This window comes from Ascaphus truei, chromosome 9 (genome assembly GCF_040206685.1).
Source record: "Ascaphus truei isolate aAscTru1 chromosome 9, aAscTru1.hap1, whole genome shotgun sequence".
Taxonomy (NCBI): domain Eukaryota; kingdom Metazoa; phylum Chordata; class Amphibia; order Anura; family Ascaphidae; genus Ascaphus; species Ascaphus truei.
This window is the reverse complement of record NC_134491.1, coordinates 17527672-17553384: the sequence shown is the minus strand read 5'-3', so window position 1 is coordinate 17553384 and position 25713 is coordinate 17527672. Positions and strand designations below refer to the sequence as shown.

At 45.8% G+C, this 25713-nt stretch overlaps 1 protein-coding gene and 1 long non-coding RNA gene across 6 annotated transcripts in view; one reads left to right on the top strand and one right to left on the bottom strand.

Annotated features, from left to right (window-relative positions):
• Positions 1–25713, bottom strand: part of LOC142502470 (DNA repair protein RAD51 homolog 2-like) — a 481442-nt gene that overhangs the window by 126756 nt on the left and 328973 nt on the right. The gene's annotated exons all lie outside the window — the stretch shown is intronic.
• On the top strand, positions 1776–25289 carry LOC142502469 (uncharacterized). 4 transcript variants are annotated; one of them, XR_012803771.1, is made up of 5 exons: positions 2683–2927; positions 3741–3832; positions 10350–10499; positions 11043–11142; positions 25058–25289. It is a non-coding gene; the product is annotated as an uncharacterized LOC142502469 (long non-coding RNA). The 4 variants fall into 4 exon arrangements; XR_012803769.1 differs by lacking the exons at positions 10350–10499; positions 11043–11142; positions 25058–25289 and adding exons at positions 1776–1950; positions 6432–6866 and having other exon boundaries at positions 2873–2927; XR_012803770.1 differs by lacking the exons at positions 10350–10499; positions 11043–11142; positions 25058–25289 and adding exons at positions 2255–2326; positions 6432–6866 and having other exon boundaries at positions 2873–2927.

Genomic DNA, 25713 nt, shown 5'->3' with positions numbered 1-25713 from the left:
GAAAAGGGAGCGGGGCAAATAACTCCAGCTACATCTGTAAAAGTGACATTAGGAAAAGGAGTCCCTGTCCCGAGCAGCTTACAATCTATGTGGTAAGTAGCAACAAACAACAGCAAATGGCGCACAGCCAGGGAGCCGGGTGGAATAAAAGTAAAGGTCCGTTATTTCAGTGCATGACTGGTAACAAGAAAACCCCCCATGGGGACAAAAACGCACCTCCTACGAGACTCCTTGATAAAGGACCTACCGGTCCGAAACGCGTAGGAGGTGCGTTTTTGTCCCCATGGGGGGGTTTCTTGTTACCAGTCATGCACTGAAATAACGGAAATTTACTTTTATTCCACCTGGCTCCATGGCAGTGCGCCATTTGCTGTTTGTTGCTGTTCTCGGATTTATCTTCATGGCTGGCACGCCACAACTACCTGCTTTGGAGTACACAGGAGTGGGTAAGAGACATTATTTTTGACTTCAATAGTTGAGTACTTGGATGTTATATATTTTTCCATAGTGACTCACAGGTCATTTCATACATATACCCACTCCTTAGATCCAACATTGGAGTTATTATCTACTCATTATCCTATTGAATGGAGTGTCACTGGGTGGAGCACCCCATTTGTTTTTGTATGTGGTAAGTAGGCAAAAGTTACAGAGACAGTAGGAGGAGGTTCTGGTAAGTGCATCTGCAGGGGGCCAAGGTTTATGTATGATGTGTAAAGCATCAGCCACGGAGCTGCCCGTATGCTTCGTTAAGGAGGTGGGGATATAGAGGGGAAGGGCATTCCAGAGGTGTGGGGCAATGAGTGAGATAAGGTTGTTAGAGGGCTTTAGATACAAAAGGGTAATTCAATGTGTCACCGTTTAGCTCCCCAAAAACACTTCAATCATGAATACCCCCAAAGCTTCAGCCTGATGTATTACACAAGGCAAAGCATGGAAGGTGTATTGAGTCACAGCCGGCAAGAAATAGCCCGGGAACTCAAGAAGTTTAGAAAAATATACATTTGGAGACACGGGAGTTTCTTACGCAGCTATACTGCTGGCACGCTGTGATATGGTGCGCTGGGAAGCCCACCTTCAACACCAACGGATAAAGAATTTCTACAAACACCCACGATCCCGGGGTCCTCATAGGAGGAAAGTCAGATACCTTCCTCATAGAGACCAGGCAGGTGTTCTGATTTAGTGCGAGACAACCCAGCGTTCCTTCACTTGAATGTAACCATGTATTTGTCATCATAACTCTGAGCCCAGGATAGGCTTGAAAACGAGATGTAACTCTCAATGTATTACTTCCTGGTAAAACATTTTTACAAATAAATAAATATACGCTTCTCCTTGACCATGGTACTTTTTTTTCTGTACTACACACCCTGCACAGCCGTGCTTCGGTTAGGAACGTGCACAGCACAATATCCCAGCCCAAGGAAGCTATTTCGCTCCTTTGGGGTCATCAGTCAGAAGTAGACGGCTGGTTCTGCACGGTGAAGTCGGTAGGAACCAGTGACACCATCAGATTATTCTGGGCGGGGGAAATTGACCTAAATAGCTCAGCGTTTCTGTGGCAGGAAGGAGTTAAGAAACACTGCAGTGTTTATTCCAGCTAGTAGGTGTGTGTACTCTCATTGAACTGCTTGTTGGAAGGAAGCCAGAGGAGGCCTTTGAAAACAAGCAGATCCCTTACAATGGTCGGCTAACAGGCCAGTGTGTACAGTCCCAGCACCAAAGCTAAAACAGCTGTTGGTTTCTGCATCCTCCCTGTTAGAAATCACCTGTTATTCCCAGTTCTATAAACTTGTTGATAATGTTTTCACAGTCATTACTACGCGGCCTATGGTTTCTAGTCGATATGCATTGAAGACGTCATTTGAATGGAGCTGAAGTCTTCTCCTACACTGCGAAGGTGTCTTCACAGCGCACTCTATAGGGACCAGTGTGATAAACTCATTGGTAAAAAAAAAAAGTGCATAGAGAGACGTACATTCAACTTTTATTGTTCAATTTTTCTGCTGGTGGATACATCAAAAGTTAGAAGTTTGTTACTCAAGGCAGTGGGTCAAATATCAAGAGGGTTTCTGTGTGGAGCGGTTACAGGAGGAAATATACTGAGTGGTTCTAGAAGCAGTTAGGGGAGGGGTTATAGGAGCAGTTAGGGGAGGGGTTATAGGAGACACTGAGGGAGGAGTTATAGGAGCAGTTAGGGGAGGGGTTATAGGAGCAGTTAGGGGAGGAGTTAGAGCGCGGTTATAGGAGCAGTTAGTAGAGGAGATATAGAGTAGTTTTGAGAGCAGTTAGAGGAGAAGTTATAGGAGCAGTTAAAAGAGATGTAAGGAGCGGTTATAGCAGCAGTTAGGGGAGGGGTTAAAGGAGCAGTTAGGGGAGGAGTTATAGGAGCCATTGAGGGAGGAGTTATAGGAGCAGTTAGGGGAGGAGTTAGAGAGCGGTTATAGGAGCAGTTAGTAGAGGAGTTATAGAGAGTAATTTTAAGAGCCGTTAGAGGAGAAGTTATAGGGAGCGGTTATAGGAGATGTAAGGAGTGGTTATAGCAGCAGTTAGGGGAGGGGTTAAAGGAGCAGTTAGGGGAGAAGTTTTAGAAGCAGTTAGGGGAAGAGTTATCGGAAGCAGTTAGGGAGGACTTATAGGAGTAGTTAGGGGGGTTTTAAGGAGCAGTTTCAGGGGTAGGATTATAGGGAGCAGTTATAGGAGTAGTTAGGGGGGTTATAGGGAGCAGTGTCAGGACTAGGATTATAGGGAGCAGTTATAGGAGGTGTTATAAGAGAAGTTGCTTGGTAATATATTGTAATGGAATGCAAAGTTTGTGTGTGTAACTGCAGCTGTTTTCCTTTTTCTTTGTGTCAATAACATTTACCAGATCTGAAGTGAGATTTGAACCCCTGCTTCTCAGTGTCGGATCAAAGAAACTTAACGTGAGTCAATTTAAGTGTAAACACTTAAACTTAAGTAAAACGTTTCATACATTTGAGAGAAAATAGTTGCACAGTATCAGGTAGCAAATTGCTTCATTTTTTGTGGTTATCTTTCATCTCCGGAACTGTATGTACATTGATTTATGTATGATTGCAAAAGCAAATATATCCTGCATAATGTTCAAGATTGTAATTGATATTCCATAGTAGAATAATAATAATTATTATTATTATTAACTTTCTATTGATTCAAAATGTAAATAAGCTGAATTCACAATAGTCACACAGTTGAGGGCACATTCTTTTAAAAGTGCATTTCCCTCTACTATTTAACAGAAGACAACCCAATATAAATATCTGCATGCCCTTTCTAAGTAGGAGAAAGTTCCACATATAATCTGTGAACAATATGGCAGACAGAATCAGTATCGGGCAAATATTTCATTCTAGTCTGATGATGTCACAGCTTAGAATTCCTTGGGCCCAATACCACAAGTTTAGTTTTTCAAGGCACTTTGGTCACTAGCAATTAGATCATGTTACTCTCTTATGTACCCCCAAAGCCAATTCCACAAATAAGCATAACAAATACTAATTTTATTTAAAATCCAGACCTTCTAGTATACAGCATCAGGGGCAGACACTGCGCGGGATACAGGAGTTCCCAAGCAAACCAAAAACGTTCATGTCCGCATTTTAACACATAACTTTTATATTCTATTTGTTTGTATATACACACACATCAGGAGCAGCGATATCATCCCCCTGATAAAAACAAACATTGATCAGATGTACCTTCTTTTTCCCATGTAGTTGTCAACTGCTCTAAATACAGAAGCGGATGTTTCCGAGTTCAACCAATGGCTGCAGGAGAGAAACAGTGGAACTGGACTCAACTATCACATGTAAGGCAGACATCGGTATAGTAGGGAGATCACAACTGAAAAGTGGCCCTTGGAGTTGGCCACTCCTGGTGTATGATCTCTACAAAGATGCACTGCAGGCAACGTAACATAGGGACACATACATCAAGTGGCAGTTATGCCATCGTTCCAGCGTTAATGCCTAATGACTTGAATGGGAGCGATAACCCACACTGGCACTTGATGAAGGTATCTGACCGTGTAGACTTGGGCTCTTCAACTGGTGGCCCTTGGCTGCCTAAGCAACTGCTATGAAATTAGCAGAAGCCGAGAGTCTAAGTGCAGAAACTCACTTGTAAGTTAAGGCAGCGGTGCGCAAAAAGGGGGGTGCGCCCCGAGACTAACTGCGGGGGGCCGCAGGGTTTACAGAGGCCCCGCGCGCTTCCCGAAGGCACTTAAATGAAGTGCCGGGGAAGTGGCAAAGGTGTCTGTAAACCTCGCTTACCATGGCTCCAGCGGTTTCTTAAACACATTGCCATGGCAACGTGACGAGGCCATGTGACGTCACTTTACCATGGTGACGTGACTTCACGACGACGCCGGAGCAAAGGTAAGGGGGAGGGGTCGCAGAGAGAGGGGAACTGCCGGCAGGGGGGCGCAGGGAAAAAAGTTTGCGCTCCCCTGAGTTAAGGTAATGTAAATACACATGGTACAGATGTTATCAATTGTGGCAAAATGTTGAAATATAATATTTTTAAGTCTCTACATTTATCTAAAATGACATTGTACTAAGTATCTTGGTGTGACCACGGATCCTCATCTCAACTGAACCTGTACCAGATCCTTCATCACAAAGTTGTGAGTATCCACTGACGCCATTTTCTGCTGCCAGAAGCTTGTGCCCCATCTATTCCTAAATGTTTTCTGATCTGGCTCTTTGGAAAACCAGTTGAAGACCCCTGGTGTAGACCACCCGAGACATAAAATAAAGTCTCCCCCGTTCTCCTGGCTGTGCTGGGAGACTGAGTTGCAGCACAATAGATACATCTGGATCCAGAATATCCAAGTGGGATTATTATCATCATTTATTTATAAAGCACCATCATATCCCACAGCACATTACAATGGAGTAGTCTGGTGTGAATATCCCCAGTGTGGTTACAACATATGTTGTGTCTTTTTCAAAAATCTGGTAATGGCTCCAATACTGTACGTTTATTTTCCAATTTGCTATTCCTCATCCGCTCACTTTATCTGGATTAACATCCCCGCTGTGGTTTTTAATAATCATCATATTAGCCTTTGTTTTGATTTCAATGGGAGTTTCCGTGCGATAATGCCCTGGTTTGCACTTTAATGAATGACCGAGAGAGATTTGAGCTGTCTAAGTCATCCCCATTCACAACCAAATTAAAAAATAATAATTAAAGTTCAAATCCCAGGATAAGATAGCATCTTTCTTTTCTTTTTTTTTCTGCTTCATGAAACAATGGCATATTTTGTCCACCGAGGTAGAAGGGGACCCAGTCTTGAAAATGAATTCCCGTCACAATCATTGGCTTTTTATCATCTGTCTTTGATTAAAGGTTTTGGTAGATTTCTGGGAAAGATTACACACAGACTGTAAAATAACTTCACACATTCACAAACTGAAGTACCTTAATCCGCTGGCTACCCCATGATCTTAGAAAGCAATGAGTAATGAACTATGTTGCCTAAACCCAGTGCAATGCCTCTGAGTGTGTTTGAATGAACTCACAGCATGTGGATGGTATATTCAAATATAAGAGCTTCAATTGTTCACTGCCGAGCTTGCAGTATTTATCTGACGTTTAAAAGTCACCAGTAGGACCAAACTAATGGTAGTTTGTTTTAATACCGTTAAACAAATAGATACTAAAAATGTCACTTTAGCTTGTAATATCTTCAAACAACTGGACCATACTACATCCTGATGTATACTCCATCACACAACGAGCAGACACTCTACCTTTTCTTTCAACATTACTGCTTATTCCCTCTCGAGTGTAAGCTCTCAGGATCAGGACCCGCGCTACCTTCTGTATCTGTGCGTCTGTCCTTATTTGGCATGAAACTCGGTTTATGTAATATACATAACTCTGTACCCATATTGTACCGCATTGCAGAATATGTTGGCGCTTTACAAATAAACAATAATAAAAGCCATTCATAGGTGCTAGGAAAGGTGTTACATGATTCCTACATGCTGGAACGGCAGTACCCCAATTAGTGCCCCAATAACGCAAACATTGCTGTAGGTCAATTGTTGTACACGTGTACCGATAATACAAGCAGCCTGTTAATTTCATCACTACTTTTGAAGCTGGTTTGAATCCCCGCATCAGCTTTTTAGAGCAATGGATTTATCATAGGCAACAAAATTAGCTTTGAAGCTGTCCATGGAAATGTGTTGGAGTGTGGTGGAGAAGAGGCGTGTACCCGCATGTACCCGCAACATCTGGAAGATCCCTGGGAAGGCCTTCATCCAGCAGTGGATCGACAAGGGCTGACGATTATGATATATTGTATATACTGTTTTTATATATATATAGAGTTCAAGCATCCAAGGATTCAAAGGTTCTGAACGAAACGCGTCGGTTTAATTCCCTGGACTTTCTAGGATACCCCTAAGGACACACCGCCGGTCAGACTCCCTCAGCAACGCACGGGACGCTGTCTCCACTGACGTCATCTGGCGGAGACAAGGAGAAGTAGACTCGAAACTTCGGCGTGGGGCAACAACTCCCCGCTTGTGATTGCAGTACTTACCGTGCCAGGCTTGTTTTACCTTCAAGATTGTGTGTTACTCTCTATCACTGCGGATAAACATCTTTTATCAGTATTACACGGTGTCCTGTGTCTCAGCTTAGCTCTGTATATGTAAGAAGACTCAGTGACACACTTACCTGCATTCCCAGTTTTAGTGGATAACCACGCATAAAACTCAAGTGGAAAATTTGCATGGGTGAAATATTAGTACAGTATCGGTCTCGCCCTATTTTCTTGATATACTACACCTGGGAGGCCAACTTCAGTCCTCAAGAGCCACCAATAGGTCAGGTTTTAAGGATATCCCTGCTTCAGCACAGGTGGCTCAATCATTGGCTCAGTCTCCGACCATCTGTGCTGAAGCAGGGATATCCTTAAAGCCTGACCTGTTGGTGGCCCTTGAGAACTGGAGTCACCCCAGTACTACACCATTGTTGTTTTATTCCCAGTTTGAGCTTAGGTCCGAACATTCCCTTTGAGGATCCAGTGTGGGTTCCCGGACAACAAGCAGCAACAGATATTAGGGATTGTTTAGCTATTTACACTAGCAATCGATTTTACATGTTACACTACATGCATTGGCACTTTATGCCCGTAAGGAGATAGGACCGTTGATTTATGCGCTTCCTTTTTCTTTATACAGTATATATACACACACACACGTAAACAAAATGGCAGCACTCGCTCAAAATGGAAGGCCAAATAGTACTGTATGTAGTGGTTTAACATTGCAAATTGAAATGAATACCCGCGCAGGAGACGATAGAAACAATAATAAAGATATTACTTTATTAATACATATGTATCACACCCAGACCGTGTGATATAGATGTATTAATAAAGTAATATCTTTATTATTGTTTGTTAGAGTCTTCTTTCTACACGTACACCCGTTGGTATCCCATCAAACAACAAAGCAGTTAGATGAGAAGGGAAAACCATCTGAAGTGCAGCATGTGTTCCAAAACTCCACTACTTTCATGCTTAAAAAAAACCCCTCTAATTGGAAATAAACATTTCATGCACAATCCTCCTACGCGACTGAGAAAGCGATTGTTAGCCAAGAGGGATACGGGGTTATGTCCATGTAGTGGCTGGTTATGTGGGAGATATCTGGATGCCTGCTATATAACGCTAATGAGTTCCATGTGCTAGCTGCTCTTTCCAGAACCAGACTGTTGCTGTTGCCCCTTCGGGTTAAAAACATCCCAAAGTACTCTCCAGAGTTCTTTGCAGCCCTGCTGTTTTATCCCGCTCCCAAAGTATCCCCCGTCCTGTTTTTCCTCGGTGCCTCATTAAACTTTGCGCACATAACTCAGACTCATTTCTTTGAATTAATTTATTGTGATTGCCGTTTTGCTGGGACGATGAGACGCCGCGTTGGGGGTTTCTTGCCACTGGTGTAAAACAATGATTGTGGTTCGCCACACATTGCTCGGAGAAGCTGCACGTATTAACCCTCTCATTGTCAGAGAGTTCGGCGACGCGTGGCTTAGATTGTAAGCGCTTCGGGGCAGGGCCGCCTTTTTTCCTAATGTTCGCTTTTATGTCTGAAGCGCATATTCCCGTTATGTATCATGTTATTGTGCCGCGTTTATTAATGCTGCGAAGCGCTGTGTACATGGATGGTGCTATACAAATAAAGATATACATACATTGCTTTTAATTGTGTTGCCAGCCCCTCTGGCAGCTAAAGGGTTACGCAGAGTATGTTCTGTCCAATTAATTCACTGTTTCAATGTTTGATTAAATGCTCAAAAGTTTTCTCCTATCAATTAATAATAATGAATATTTGATATTTTGCCAAGCAATGCACTGAAATGCAGATTAATCACAGAACAGGGCAAACCTGCCAACAAACTCTGGGTCACAGAGTGATAATGAAGCCGTCAGATTGAGGTATTCCCATGTAGCAATCTGTATAATACAGCGAGATCCGAGGAAAGACCAGCCTGGATAATTACCCAAAGGGCCAGTGGCGAACAACGTGCTACTCCCCTAGCACATAACCTACATCTGTCCCTATTTAGCAGCTAGTATACCTATTTTAATGACCTGTGCCTAATAAAACCAGATGCACCTATTTCCACCCATGTACTGTATGAGAGCCGAGGAGCTCTCCACTGCCGCTTCCCCGCTGGTTGAAGCTCGGGAAATCAATGATAAATGATCAGTGGGTTATAGGGAATTTATCGGTATCTTATACACATACAAGCTGTACCCGGTGTAACATAAGCCAATCTAGCAGATCTTAAAGATTATTAATTAAACATTCACGCATCCATTTATTTTTTTTACTTATATTTTTTAATTAAAGATTTCTCTAAAAGACACAATTGTCCATTTCTGGGATCTTTTCCGACACTACACTAAGTGAATCAAACGATCTGACTCTTCATAGAGCAACATATAATTGTCCATGACTAATAAACAGGTTTAGGTAGGTAAAGGCATATTTTATCACACGTTTGGCCTTGTGGGCTATTGGCTGTCATTGAAAAAGCCAATTGTATGGGGAATTGTTTTTGTTTGAAACGGAAAGGTGTAAATTTGTGTCTGACGGAATGAGTGGGATTCTTGGAATAAGTACCGTGTCCGAGTTCACTGCACCGATCACTTTTGCTTCGATTATGTGTGTTTGTATTCGAGTAACGGTAAGTCTTGTACAATTGCATGGTCCGCCCAATGGCATTAGGTTTCTAAGGAGCATGATAATGGCTCCTACTTTAAAGCTGCAGTCCAAGCAATCTCCTACATGTGTGTTTTTTTTTTTAAATAAATCAGTTTTGTACTGAGAAAATACTTGTAGCATTATTTTTATTTTTTTTAAACAACTCTGAATGACATTTGTAATGTATTATAATGTAACAAGCACTTTCTGTTTCTATAGCAACCATTTAGAAAGTCACATCCCCTTCCTCTTCTGAAACAGGCTCTGGCACACCCCTTTTTGAGCCCTGCCCTCTCTAGCAGTGCACCAATTGTATCTAGTGACTGCCTAGTCACATGATTTTTCCCCACAGAACTTTGCCTCTTTGGTCCTGTTCTGCTGCACTGACAGCCATTTAGTGAACCCCCGAGCTGAATCTTCGATCACAGGAGAACTAATTGATCGACAACTTAGCTAATTACTTATCATTGTGTGTATTGTATTAGTGCACATACTGAATTAAAGGGGAAAAAAATAATAAAAAATAAATGGCAGCTTGAACCGCTGCTTTAAGTTTCAGTTCATGAGGAAGCAGTCCGGTTGGCATAAGGCAGTTTAAGAAATCTTCCAATAATGCACATTGATCAGTAGTATCAACAACCACGCTTTGCTACTGTATAGCGATCACTATGATGATATAATATAAGTATCTACCAAATTTGTCAGTTTTTTTTATACATCACAATTTTATAATCATTATCTAACGCTTTGCTTTATATTACAAAATATTAATACTTCTGCGGGTAACGGCCATACCATGTTGAACACACTTGTTCTCGTCCGATCACAACATCGGGCGCAGTTAGTACTTGGATGGATGACCGCTTGAGAACAGTATTTTAAAAATTATATATATATATATATTGTTGCAGACATCCTTAGTTTTTTATATATATAGATCAGTGCATACAAAACAATTCCACAATACAAGTGCTTCATTGGTAAAGTGATCTTACATAATTACATAGTAGATGAGGTTGAAAAAACGACATATGTCCATCAAGTTCAACCTATGTTAAATTTAGATGCCAGATACTTATCCTATATTTGTATTTACAGTATTTTGATCTAGAGGAAGGAAAATACAAAACCCCAGTGAAACATTATCCAATGATGTCTCATACGAGGAACAATACATTCCTTCTTGATTCCAGTAATAGCAATCAGATTTCTCCCTGGATCAACATCCTTCCCATGTTTACTTATGAGGTATATCCCTGTACACCTTTCCTTTCTAAAAAGATGTTCAACTTTTTCTTAAAGATATCTATTGTATCTGCCAACACAGTCTCCATGGGTAATGAATTCTACATTGTAACTGCACATACTATAAAGAACCCTTTCCTTTGTTGCTGGTGAAATCTCCTTTGCTCCAACCTTAAGGGATGATCTGTGTCGTTTGTACTGCCCTTGAGATGAATAGTTATTTTGAAAGTTCCTTTTATTGACCCTGAATATATTTGTATATAGTTATCATATCCCCTCTTTGATGTCCTTTTCTAAAGTAAACAAATTTGAAATTAGATAGTCTCTCCTCATAAATCAGATTTTCTTTTCCCTTTGTTAATTTGGTGGCTCTTCTCTGTACGTTTGCTAGTTCCATAATAACTTTTTTATGGAGCGGTGCCCACAACTGTACTCCATATTCAAGGTGTAGTCTTACTAATGCTTTATAGAGTGGCAAAATTATTCTTTCTTCCACTCCAGCCATTCCCCGTTTAATGCAAGATACAATCCTATTTGCCTTTGCAGCTACTACCTGACATTGAGCACTATTGATAAGCTTGCTGTCTACAAACACTCCTAAATCCTTCTCCATCAAGGGTTGACCTCATTTTGCACCATTTATTTTGTAAGTAGCTTGTTTATTCTTGATTCCAAATGCATAATCTTACATTCATCTGTATTCACCCTCATCTGCCATTTTCCTGCCCAAGCTTCCAGTTTATCCAAGTCTTGTTGGAGATAAATGATACCCTTTCCTGATTTTACTACCTTACACAATTTAGTGTAATCAGCAAAGATGGAGACTTTGCTCTCTATGCCAACCTCAAGGTCATTAATAAACAAGTCAAAATCAGTGGCTCCAGTACAAAACCTTGAAGTTAAGCCAGTTATCTTAATGAGCATATGATACAATGCATGTACTATGGTGGCTTCAAAGAATCAGATTATTGTTTGTAAGCTCTTGTATCTCACATTGACAGGAGAACTAAAAGGTAGCTACTGTACTATATTTTTGTGTGTCCAATGTTGGAGGCTCTGCTACTAGCCACACTGTAAAAGTTTTTAGGGTGGCTTAAAGATCCTAGTAACAAAGGAGGGAGTAGGGGGGTATGATACCTTTTATTGGACCAACAAGTAGTTGATCTGTTACAAGCTTTCCAACCTCTCAGGGTCCTTCATCGTGTAACCCACCCTGAGAGGTTGGAAAGCTTGTAACATATCAACTACTTGTTGGTCCATCAAAAGGTATCGTACCCCCTCCTCCCTCTCCCTCCTGTGTTACTACATGGAGGAAAGGACCAACACAGAAACTCCCCCCCCCCCTTCCTCTGCCTAAAGACCCTAATAAGAGAAAAGGGTTAAGGGGGAAAAAAGAATAGTCATCAGAGAAGATAGAAAGAGGGGGAACGAGAGACATGAAAGTAGAAGAAATCAAGATGAATGAGCAGAATAAGAATCTTCCAGTGCCAGAAAGAGAAGCAATTCCTGCAGCCATACTGTGTTACTGCCCCCCGTGGCAATGAGAGAAGCTGTCATAGTCACAGTACAATTTTTAATAAGTTAGAATGTCATTACTCTGGAGAAGTCTGGAGGGTGTTTTTTTAATGTCCTGACTTCATGACTGTGCTGATTTGGAGTCATTTGGCAGCACTGGGTGGATATACAGTTTAGGTACAGTGTACCCCAGGGGTGCTTAACTCCAGTCCTCATGCCCCCCCCCCCCAACCTCCCCACAGGTCAGGTTTTTAGGATATCTCAGCTTCAGCACAACTGACTAAATTGAGCCTCTGATTGAGCCACCGGTACTGAAGTAGGGAAAGATTGAGCCACTTGTGCTGAAGCAGTAACTGATTGAGCCACCTATGCTGAAGCTGGGATATCCTGAAAATCTGACCTGTTGGGGGACGGGGACGGGGGGCTTGAGGACTGGAGTTGAGCACCCCTGGTATACACAGTGGTCAAAGTGTGATGGTACCAGGGGTTCAGAGTATCACTACTTTTTTATTTTCACATCCAAATAAAAATACTACTCCTTTTTTTTTTTATTGGCAATCTTTCCTCGTGTTAAAAATGAATAGGTTTCTATTTTCTTTAGATGTGTGGAACTCTAACCAAACTAGGAAGGCGGGGGGGGGGGGGGGAGGGGGGAAGTATTGATAAATAATATGCTCTCCCCCTCAACAACCCGAGAAAAGCTCTGTTGGTCTAAAGGGTTAATTATCTGCCAGAAATCAAAGTCGTTTCGTGTAAAAATTTCTCAGAGCTTGTTGGGTATCTGTGTGTCTAATACCGGTATACACATACATGTCCAGAGAGGTAATACCGGTATACACATACATGCCCAGAGAGGTAATACCGGTATACACATACATGCCCAGAGAGGTAATACCGGTATACCCATACATCCCCAGAGAGGTAATATCGGTATACACATACACGCCCAGAGAGATAATACCGGTATACTCATACATGTCCAGAGAGGTAATACCGGTATACACATACATGTCCAGAGAGGTAATACCGGTATACACATACATGTTCAGTATTACCTCTAATTTTTTAATGGACAGAGTGTCCAAATACAGGACAATACTGGACACCTGGCAACCCTACGTATTATTATTATTAGCGTTTAGTTGCAAAGTGCCAACATATTCCACAGCGCGGTACAGAATGATATAACTGACAAACAGAATGACATACAAACAAGGACAGACTAGCGCAAACAGATACAGAGGGTAACACGGGCCCTGATCCTGAGAGCTTACACTCTAGAGGGAATGAGAGGCAATGTTGAAACAAGAAGGTAAAGTAGCTGCTCATTGTAGGACGGAGTATATATCAGGATGGAGTATGGTCCATCTGCACGGCTGGATCTATTGAGGTTTAGGGGTGTGGATGTTAGGGGGTGTTGGATACATGTAAGCAAGAGATTCCTACGAGCAGCGCAGGTTATTAGCCAGAAATGTGTAAGCCGCTTCAGACCTGGCGGATTTTCTTGACGCAAATTTAATAAGTAAACATTGCCACAAATACAAAACAGAATTGGATATGTCGTTATACTCTGTGACTCCTCCCTAACTGATCTTGTCGACCCTCCCCAAATAACAAGCTGATGCACAAGGGTTAAAATATGCTGCATAGACGTTGATAGAATGACGCAAAGCGACGCAAGAGGAAAATGACACAATTTGCATTCACTTTGCTCCAGATGTTCCTTAAATTAATATCAAGGCAATAAGAGATCAAAATAATATCACACACATTTCCAACTCTTGAAAAAAAGAAAGGAGCCTGTAAGAGATGTGTGCAGAGATATGCAATGGAGACCGTTTTTAAGGTGAAATTATTATAAGGCTTTATTACCTGTTCCTTTAAACCAGGCCTGCCCAACTCGTAAAGTGAGAAGGGCCGAACTGCTCCAAGGAAAAAAATTTTGGGCCACACGGGTTAAATCATCATCATCTCTCCTCCAGCACCTCTCATCATCATCATCCTCATATCTCCCCCAGAACCCCTCACTATCAACCTTTACGATACTCCCCATTTATCTCTCATACCCCCATCTCTCCCCCTCACCCACACAATACCCCCCTCCACATCAAACACACAATACCCCCTCCACATCAAACACACAATACCCCCCTCCACATCCCCCCAGTCCATTCCATGTCAGCAGCTCCCCCCCCCCCCCAAGTCAGCATCCCATGTCAGCATCTCCCCCCCCCCACAAGTCAGCATTCCCCCCATGTCTCTCTTCCCTCAATATAACACTCTCTCCCCCTCCCCTAAATCACACCCTCTCCCCCTCCTCTCAATATGACTCTCTCCCCCTCCTCTCAATATGACTCTCTCCCCCTCCCCTCAATATGACACTCTCCCCCTCCCCTCAATATGACACACTCTACACATCCCCTCAATATGACACTCTCTCCCCCTCCCCTCAATATGACACTCTCTCCCCCTCTCCTCAATATGACACTCTCTCCCTCCCCTCAATATGACACTCTCTGCCCCTCCCCTAAATCACACCCTCTCCCCCTCCCCTCAATATGACACACTCTCCCCCTCCCCTCAATATGACACACTCTCCCCCTCCCCTCAATATGACACACTCTACCCCTCCCCTCAATATGACACTCTCTCCCCCTCTCCTCAATATGACACTCTCTCCCTCCCCTCAATATGACACTCTCTGCCCCTCCCCTAAATCACACCCTCTCCCCCTCCTCTCAATATGACTCTCTCCCCCTCCCCTCAATATGACACTCTCCCCCTCCCCTCAATATGACACACTCTCCCCCTCCCCTCAATATGACACACTCTCCCCCTCCCCTCAACATGACACTCTCCCCCTCCCCTCAATATGACACACTCTCCCCCTCCCCTCAATATGACACACTCTCCCCTCCCCTCAATATGACACACTCTCCCCCTCCCCTCAATATGACACACTCTCCCCCTCCCCTCAATATGACACACTCTCCCCCTCCCCTCAATATGACACACTCTCCCCCTCCCCTCAATATGACACACTCTCCCCTCCCCTCAATATGACACACTCTCCCCCTCCCCTCAATATGACACACTCTCCCCCTCCCCTCAATATGACACACTCTCCCCCTCCCCTCAATATGACACACTCTCCCCCTCCCCTCAATATGACACACTCTCCCCCTCCCCTCAATATGACACACTCTCCCCCTCCCCTCAATATGACACACTCTCCCCCTCCCCTCAATATGACACACTCTCCCCCTCCCCTCAATATGACACACTCTCCCCCTCCCCTCAATATGACACACTCTCCCACTCCCCTCAATATGACACTCTCCCCCTCCCCTCATTATGACACACTCTCCCCCTCCCCTCAATATGACACACTCTCCCCCTCCCCTCAATATGACACACTCTCCCCCTCCCCTCAATATGACACACTCCCCCTCCCCTCAATATGACACACTCTCCCCCTCCCCTCAATATGACACTCTCTCCCCCTCCCCTCAATATGACACACTCTCCCCCTCCCCTCAATATGACACACTCTCCCCTCAATATGACACACTCTCCCCCTCCCCTCAATATGACACACGCTCCCCCTCCCCTCAATATGACACTCTCTCCCCCCCTGCAACTCACATCATACCCTCCCCCTGCAACTCACATCACTCTCTCTCCCCCCCTGCACCTCACATCACTTCCCCCCCTGCACCTCACATCACTTCCCCCCCCTGCACCTCACATGCCAGCAGCCCCGCTGTTGCAGGGTACATGCAACTACACACGTGGGTTTCTTGACAAGGCTGTTTTATTTCGCCTTGAAAAATATACAGCAAACAAAACAAAAATAGCTCTTTTTCAGCAACAAACGAAAATGGCTTTTCCTTCAGCAAACCGAACAAAACAGTTTCTCTTTAGCAGACAGTTTATATATATGCAGCTACCCTTTTTCTATGCAGGGGACAGACAGTTCACAGTTTCACTACTTTGCTACTCAGACCTTGTTTTCAGGAATCACTTTAGCAGCTTACTCCTCTCTCATCAACAGCCAGCTCCATGTGTCTACAGCCTGGGTTTTAACACACCTTGATTAGGCAGCTGGGATCCAACTAATTGTCCTGAGGTTCCCAGCTGAAGTTTAACCTAGTCAGTGCTGAACTGCAGACTAGACATAGGTTTTCCAGGCATATAACTGGTGGCTTTTATTTACCCTGTCACATTCCTCCCCTGTTAGTGTGTGGCTGGGGCTACGCACGGCTGAAGCCCGACCATCCACCCCTTTTCTAGAAAAGAAGTCAGCATTTGCGTTCTCTTTTCCCGGCCTATGCTGAATCTCAAATGAGAAGGGTTGGAGGGCCATATACCACCTAGTCATTGGAATCCTTCATGCTATTTAACCATTTCAGTGGAGCATGATCCGTCAACAAAGTAAAATGGACTCCTGCCAGGTAATGCCTCAAAGCCTCGATTGCCCACTTTACTGCGAGGCACTCTTTCTCAATCACTGAGTAATTTTTTTCCCTCGGGAACAATTTCCTACTCAGGAAAAGGATAGGATGTTCAACTCCCTCAAACTGTTGTGACAACACTGCCCTATCCCTGATGCATCTGTTTGCACTATAAAAGGGCTGTTGAAGTCTGGGCTTCTAAGGATGGGACCCTCTGATAGACACCTTTTTTATGTCCTCAAAGGCTCTCTGACAATCCCTTGACCACACCACTTGTGTAGGGGCACACTTTTTTGTGAGGTCCGTTAAAGGGGCTGCCACCTCCGAATAGTTGGGGATGAACCGCCGGTAGTACCCTGCTAAATACAGCAGAGAGCATACCTGCATTTTTGTTTGGGGGGTCGGAACTTCTTTCAGGGCAGCTACCTTGTCGGCTAGTGGCCTTACTTTTCCACCTGCCACTGCATACCCTAAATATTTGGTTTCCGCTTTACCCAAGGCACATTTCTTAGGGTTGGCTGTGAGCCCTGCCTCTCTTAGAGATTTGAGGACCGCTTTCAGCCTATTTAGATGGGCCCGCCAGTGTTTACAATAAATGACAATGTCATCTAGGTAGGCTGCGGCATAAGTCCTATGGGGCCTCAGTACCTTATCCATGAGTCTCTGAAATGTGGCTGGGGCTCCATGCAGTCCAAATGGCATTCTCACAAACTGGTATAAACCCATGGGAGTGGCAAAGGCTGTTTTGCATTTGGACTTTTCCTCTAAGGGTATTTGCCAGTATCCTTTTGTCAAGTCCAACGTGGATATATATTCCGTGTTACCAAGGGCGTCAATTAATTCGTCCACCTTTGGCATCGGATATGTGTCAAACTTGGATACCGCATTGACCTTTCGGAGGTCCACACAACATCTTACCTTCCCATCGGGTTTAGGGACAATAACTAGTGGACTACACCACTCACTGCATGATTCCTCAATCACTCCTAAGTGTAACATTTCTTGTACCTCCTTCTCTACCAGAGCCCTACGACTTTCAGGCAACCTATAAGGACGGGAACGTACTTTTACCCCAGGTGCTGTCTCGATTGCATGGGAAATTAAGTTAGTTTGTCCTGGTAAGTCAGAAAAAACATCCTGGAATTGTGTAATTATTGCTAACAAGTCCCCTTTTTGTTCAGAGGACAACTGTTTACCCATTGGGATTTTATCATCACTCACGATGTTCTCCCGTGGAGGCTGAGGACCCAAGTCCGTTTCCTCCTCCACCGGGTGGATGAATAGAGACCGCTGCATCTTCCAGGGTTTCAGCAAGTTCACATGGTAAATTTGTTTACCCTTCCTGGACCCTGGTTGAGCGATCTCGTAATCCACATCACCTGTACGGCGGAGTACTTCGAATGGGCCCTGCCATTTGGCCAGGAGTTTACTCTCGCAACTGGGTAACAATAACATCACCTGGTCTCCTGGGTGAAACACTCTCATGCGAGCATTCTGATTGTAATGTCTCTCCTGACTGTCCTGGGCTGATCTAAGATTCTCCCTGGCAAAATGGCCGACCACATCTAGGCGCTTCCTAAGGTCTAGTACATATTGCAGGGTATTCTTAGAAGGGGACTACTGTTCCTCCCAGGACTCCTTTAGGAGGTCTAGGATACCCCGCGGTTGGCGGCCATAGAGCAATTCTAATGGCGAGAATCCCGTGGAGGCCTGGGGAACTTCCCGCACTGCAAACAGCAGAAAAGGTAGAAGTTCATCCCAGGCTCTCTTTTCTGAGTCTACAAATTTCCTCTGCATCCCTTTTAGAGTTCGGTTAAATCTTTCCACCAATCCGTCAGTCTGTGGATGGTAGACCGATGTCCGAACAGACTTGACCTCTAGTAACTTTAAGACATCCTGCATCAGTTTAGCCATGAAATTTGTACCTTGGTCTGTCAACATAACCTGGGGAAGTCCAACCCGTGAGAACAGTTCCAACAACTTGTTGGCTACTTGCTTCGCCGTTGCTGTTCTCAGGGGGAACGCCTCAGGATACCTTGTTGCATAGTCCACTATTACAAGGATAAACCTGTGTCCTTTCGCAGAAGGTTCTAGAGGTCCTACCAAGTCTACCCCAATCCTCTCAAAGGGAACTGACACCAAGGGTAGAGGAACCAAAGGGGCTGGTTTTTGTCCTTTTGGACTAGTTAGCTGGCACTCTGGACATGCTGCACATAGCTTAGCAATATCACTATGCATCCCTGGCCAATAGAATCGGGATGAAATACGGTCCAATGTTTTATCCCTGCCCAGGTGACCACCCCAAGGGACAGTATGGGCTAGAGTGAACACAGATTTAACAAACACCTTGGGAACCAATATCTGTCTGGTGACCTCCCCTGTTTGTGTCTGCCTATTCACCCTATATAGGATATCCTTTGATAGCTCAAAATGGGGGAATACTATAACCCCCTGTGCATCTAAAATCTGTTCATCAATTTTCACCACCTTGTCATACTGTCTCGCAAGGACTGGGTCTTCCCTTTGCTTCTGGCGAAAGTCAGGGAGGTACAGGTCTGGTAAATCTCCAGGGCCCATACCCCCCTCCCTTTGGCCATCCCCAGCCATCACTTGTGACCTCTGACTACTAGAATGGTCACCTTGAGACCCAGATTTCTGCAACCAGTCCTGTTTCTCCAAGCGTCTTTGCTTCCGAGTCTTTTGAACCCGGTGTCTACTGGGAAAAAGGTCTGCCGAGAAGGGGAACAGTTTGCCAGGGTTCTCCTGAGCCCCAGAAGGAGGTTCCTCGTGAAAGACTGGGGCCATTAGGTCCGCAAAGAAAGGCCAGTCCCGACCGAGCACAACGGGGGCAGGTAGCCAAGGAGTGACTCCTACTTCGAGGTAAGCCTCCTGACCTTTTGCCTGTAGCCGGATTTTGGCCGTCGGATAAGGTTTTACATCGCCGTGTATACATTCTATGTTCCATGGGGAGTCAAAAGAACACACGTTGAGCGGTAACAGTTCCTGGAGGACCAGAATTTTCCCAGAGCCCGAATCTACAAGGGCCTGGATGGTTTTTCCCCCAATCAGGGCTGGAAGTAGCCGAGGCGACGGTTCTGCTGAATGAACAATCCATCAGTGGACAGTCCACATACCGGTGGCCTTGTTCTCCGCAGGCAGAACATGGAGAGGGTTCCCTCGCAGGAGGGGGCTGTGGATAGCGCTCGCTGGACCGGTTACTGGAGACCAGGCATCTGGTGGGTCCTGTGGGCGACGTCCTCGGAAGTTCCTCTCACTTTGCGACGAGCCGACATCCAGAAGGAGATGAGGGTCTCTGCGGGGACCAGCATTTGGACTCCGTCCTTGCTGGAACGACTGCTCCTTTCTTTGGACTTGGCGGTTCCGTGACGGGCCGTAGGTTCCCCATTGATCCGACCTCCCTCTTTGGGCATCCGCAAGTGCCGGTGGAGTCGGGTCCAGGACACTCTCCTGCTGCTCAGCCCCAAGGAAGTTCTCCACGAGTCGGACCGCCAAAGCTAGGGTTTCAGCAGCGTGGCGTTTTACCCACGAGCATGCGGGAGGGGGTATTACTTGTAGAAATTGTTCCAAAACCACCTGCTCAAGAATTGCCTCCTTAGTGCACTCCTCGGGTTGTATCCAGCGTGTACACAAGTCCAATAATCGCTGAGCGAGGACCCGGGGTCTCATCTTAGCGGTGTACTTCATGTTCCGGAACTGCTGCCGGTAGGTCTCTGGGGTCAGACCTAAGCGATCCAGTATGGCGGCTTTTACTTGGCGGTAGTCCATTGCCTGATCTGTAGGGAGGCCCTGGTATGAGGCCTGGGCTTCACCTATGAGGAGTGGGGCCAAAGCAGTTGCCAGCGACCTGCAGCCCAGCCCTGAGCTTCGGCGACTCTTTCAAATGTTAGTAAAAAAGCCTCTGGATCCTCATTCGGAGTCATTTTCCTCAGGAGTATCGGGGGTCTGCCGGCAAACCCTTGGAATTGGGTCAGCAGCTTGGCAATCCGCTCATCCTGTGCTGTCTGTAGTCTTTCATCTCTCTCCGCTTGCAGCCGGGCCTGCTCGCACAGAAACGCTTTCAACATTTCTTCCATTCTTGTGTGTGTGTGTGTGTGTGTGGCCCTTTAACTGCAGGAGCCTTTTGAAAAAAATCAAATCCCACTTCTTGACAACCATATGTTGCAGGGTACATACAACTACACACGTGGGTTTCTTGACAAGGCTGTTTTATTTTGCCTTGAAAAATGTACAGAACACAAAACAAAAATAGCTCTTTTTCAGCAACAAACGAAAATGGCTTTTCCTTCAGCAAACAGAACAAAACAGTTTCTCTTTAGTAGACAGTTTATATATATGCAGCTACCCTTTTTCTATGCAGGGGACAGACAGTTCACAGTTTCACTACTTTGCTACTCAGACCTTGTTTTCAGGAATCACTTCAGCAGCTTACTCCTCTCTCATCAACAGCCAGCTCCATGTGTCTACAACCTGGGTTTTAACACATCGTGATTAGGCAGCTGGGATCCAACTAATTGTCCTGAGGTTCCCAGCTGAAGTTTAACCTAGTCAGTGCTGCACTGCAGACTAGACATAGGTTTTCCAGGCATATAACTGGTGGCTTTTATTTACCCTGTCACACCCCCCTCACATGCCAGCAGCCCACCCCCCTTACATGCCAGCAGCCCACCCCCTCACATGCCAGCAGCCCACCCCCCCCTCACATGCCAGCAGCCCACCCCCCCTCACATACCAGCAGCCCACCCCCTCACATGCCAGCAGCCCACCCCCCCCTCACATGCCAGCAGCCCACCCCCCTCACATGCCAGCAGCCCACCCTCCCTCACATGTCTGCAGCCCACCCCCCTCACATGTCAGCAGCCCACCACCCCCTCACATGTCAGCAGCCCACCCACCCCCTCACATGTCAGCAGCCCACCCCCTCACATGTCAGCAGCCCACCCCACCCCCTCACATGTCAGCAGCCCATCCCCCCTCACATGTCAGCAGCCCACCCCCCCTCACATGTCAGCAGCCCACCCAACCCCTCACATGTCAGCAGCCCACCCACCCCCTCACACATCAGCAGCCCACCCCACCCCCTCACATGTCAGCAGCCCACCCCACCCCCTCACATGTCAGAAGCCCACCCCCTCACATGTCAGCAGCCCACCCACCTCCTTACATGTCAGCAGCCCACCCACCCCCTCACATGTCAGCAGCCCACCCCACCCCCTCACATGTCAGCAGCCCACTCCACCCCCTCACATGTCAGCAGCCCACCCCCCTCACATGTCAACAGCCTACCCCCCCACCTCTGCACCAGCCCACCCACCCCTCACATGTCAGCAGCCCACCCCACCCCCTCACATATCAGCAGCCCACCCCACCCCTCACATGTCAGCAGCCCACCCCCCCTCACATGCCAGCAGCCCACCCCCCCTCACATGCCAGCAGCCCACCCCCCCTCACATGTCATCAGCCTACCCCCCTCACATGTCAGCAGCCCACCCCCCCACATGTCAGCAGCCCACCCCCCCTCACATGTCATCAGCCCACCCACCCCATCACATGTCAGCAGCCCACCCCCTCACATGTCAGCAGCCCACCCACCTCCTCACATGTCAGCAGCTCACCCACCCCCTCACATGTCAGCAGCCCACCCCACCCCCTCACATGTCAGCAGCCCACCCCACCCCCTCACATGTCAGCAGCCCACCCCACCCCCTCACATGTCAGCAGCCCACCCCCCCTCACGTCAACAGCCTACCCCCCCACCTCTGCACCAGCCCGTTTTTCACACCCACCACCCACCAGCCTGTTTTTCACACCCACCTCCCACCAGCCCGTTTTTCACACCCACCCCCCACCAGCCCGTTTTTCACACCCACCCCCCACCAGCCCGTTTTTCACACCCACCAGCCCATTTTTCACACCCACCCCCCACCAGCCCGTTTTTGACACACACACACACACACACACACACACACACACACACACACACACACACACACACACACACACACACCTCTTTTAGATCAGCTCAGCACATCCTCTCTCCCCGGTACTAAGCCCCGCCCCCGGCATTCTGCTATTGAAAAAAAAAATACTCACGGCTGCCGCATCCTCCTCATGCTGCTGCCCCCGCGCACCGCAAAACCCCGGGGCGGGGAGGGATGGAGGAGGGGAGGGGGGCGGTGTGGTGGAGGGGGGGGGGATGAATCGGCGCCATTTTTTAAACTTTTTTTTTTTTCATTTATTTAATTAATTAACTGGCGCCCGGCCAGAGTCATAGCGGGCCGCACAGAGAGGCCAGGCGGGCCGTATGTTGTGCAGGCCTGCTTTAAACAATATAGCAAACAAAAATATACATAAAACAATAAACACCTATCCCAGTGTAAGGGCTAACTTACTTCCCCAGTCCCTCTCTGCAAGGGGGGGAAGCCCCCTACCCACTTATCACCCCAAAGTCTCAGCGGTACCTTAACGCAGGTGGCCCCTCAGGTCAGTGGTGCCTGGGTAGGTGTCTGCTTGAGGGTCCAGGCATAGAGGTCTGGTCCCCATGTGTCTTGCTCTCAGAACACAGCCCTCCTTTTCCTTATGCCAGCTCCATTGTGAGCTAAGGAATCTCCTTCCTGTTTCTCAGACCTGGCTTTTTCTAAAAGTCCTAATCAGTCAGGTGGAGTCTGGTTGATTGCCTGTGATAAGTCCCTTTAACAGAGCCATAAAAAAAAAACTAAACAAGATGTGAGTTCTAGATGAAATTCCTGGAAAGCGGAGTTGATTCGAATCCTTTTGGGTACTTGGAAAACCCAAGACAGAAACTCATCAGATGTCTACCCAACTTTCTTGAACAGACGCACATGAAAATCCATACACAGTTCTGATTTACAACCTGCTAGAAAAGCAAGCTTTTAATTGTGATTAAGATAAGAAGAGAGAGAGAGAGTTCCAGCTCACACACAGCATTTGTAATATGGAACACATTACGCTCTTTCATTCCAAGGCGCATTGCCATCGCTGGCTCCTTGTAGCCAGGTTCTGCAGCAAACAAACCATCCAATTCTATTACATTTGACCAAAAATTAAATTGAACCAAACCAATGCAATTCTAATTCAGCTCTTTCTTTGGCCACAGACATAGCCGTAAAGGCCACATACATTACATACTTTGATGATTCACTTGTGAATTAATTATTCCAATGTAATAATTGTGGAATGTTGCAACGTGGCATCATTTGAATGGCAATCTATGGGTTGCTTTGCTTTATGCAAGGGGTGTGAGCCGTTTGCTGCCGTTAGCTGATTGTTGTTGGCATTAAAATTGCTGTATTTCAATCTGAAATTCTCCAACCCTTTTATCCCCTGCACCCAACTCTATCTGTCCATGAAATGTCTGCAAATTGATTGTATAACCTCTGTTCATTTAATGTAACCATGTATTGTCATAACTCTGTGCCCAGGACATACTTGAAAACGAGAGGTAACTCTCAATGTATTACTTCCTGGTAACACATTTTATAAATAAATAAATTATGCATTATGTCGTTAAAAACACTTCTTAATTAATTGACATCGTTATGTATAAGGGAAGCAGGTGCTATGATTTGTTTTTATATGAACTTTCTTAGAAAAGTAGTGTGGTCCGTAAGGTTTGTTTTCCCAAACGTCACAATAAATGGCTGAGTTGTAAACAGCTTTACCTACTTTAAATTGTGCTTCAGGAGTTTGAAAGGGGTATACCCCTGAGAATACCCCTTTCAAATTCCAAAAAGCTCTACCTGTCGCCCATATAAATATCCAGAGCCTGCTGCCCAAACTGGATGAACTAAGGGCATGGTGCCTTATGCATAAACCCAAAGCCATCATTGTCACAGAAACATGGCTAACCCCTAATCCCCCGATGCCATTCAGGGATACTCCATATCTAGAAAAGACAGGTCAAAGAGAGGAGGAGGGGTGTTATTTTATATTGCAAACACCTTACAATTTACGCTGCTAAATTGCCCACCAAGTCCAATCATAGTTGGCAAAATCTGCCTCCCCTTTTATAAGCCCCTTTTAATTGCTAGCATCGACCGTCCCCCTAAAGCCCCAATACAATCCCTGACTTATATCACCCAGTTTCTTGGCTCCATTTCCTCTCTGAATGAGAAGAGTGAGCTGCTAGTTCTTGGGGATTTCAACTACAATTGGCTCGACCTTAAAAACAACAAAATCCAGATACAAATCAAGTCACAACCTAATGCAACTCATTTCCCAACCCACACAGACAAACCTGAAATCTAACAACCATTCCTTGCTACACTGGATCCTCTCCTCTAGTCCCAGCAGGATCCAATCCTCTGGCATCCTTCCTGACATTTTCAAGGACCATGCAATACACATGACCTGTTGGGGGCTTGAGGACTGGAGTTGAGCACCCCTGCTCTGACCCACAGTAATAAACAACAGAACAGTCCTTCTCCTCATATGGTTTTTAAAGTGCATTTAGTATGTATCACCAGGGCCAGTTGCTGTGATTATTATTTAAAGCTGCATAGTTTAAAGGGCCAGACCTTCCAGAATATTTACTTGGGTACACCATTTAACCAGTGGCAAGCCTCTCCCGTGAACATCTGGACCCTGCAATACCATCAGAACCTACTCCTGGACCCAGGAACTCCTTCTGAACATCACAAACCCGGAGCTCCTGCTCAGAGGCCCACCTGTGTAACTTCCAGGAATTTGTATGTACCTTCCCCTTTATTTTACGGATTGATGATTTTATGTATTTCTTCTGTGTACTATAGCATGTAATATTAAACACGTTCGTTTAATAGCGCACGCGGGCACATGCATGTGTTTCTGGTAACTTGTGGTGGTGTGCTCTCTGGGATCCCCTTGACTCCTGCCTTGGCTGAGATATCATTGTCCCCAGACACCACTGGTTAAGATTATAGACGGGGGACGCTGTTTTGTGTTTACAGTATTCTTGTCAATATTTTGCGTTGTGCATTCTGGGGGTCCCGTTGACCCCAGAAACCACTGGGGCACAGCACCCAGGTTGTGGCTTCCCCTGGGAGCCTGTGGTTTACGAGTGGGTGGCAAATACCCCGGATATAAGAGCATAGCTCTTGGGTGGTCCCCCTAGTGGTCTGCGTTGGTGGCGCAACCATCCTAGTAGCTGGAGGCTAGAATTATGAATTATGTTGTGAGTTTGAGCACCTTCTTTCCAGAGTGACGGCGGGATTTCTTTGTGGTTAGTAGGA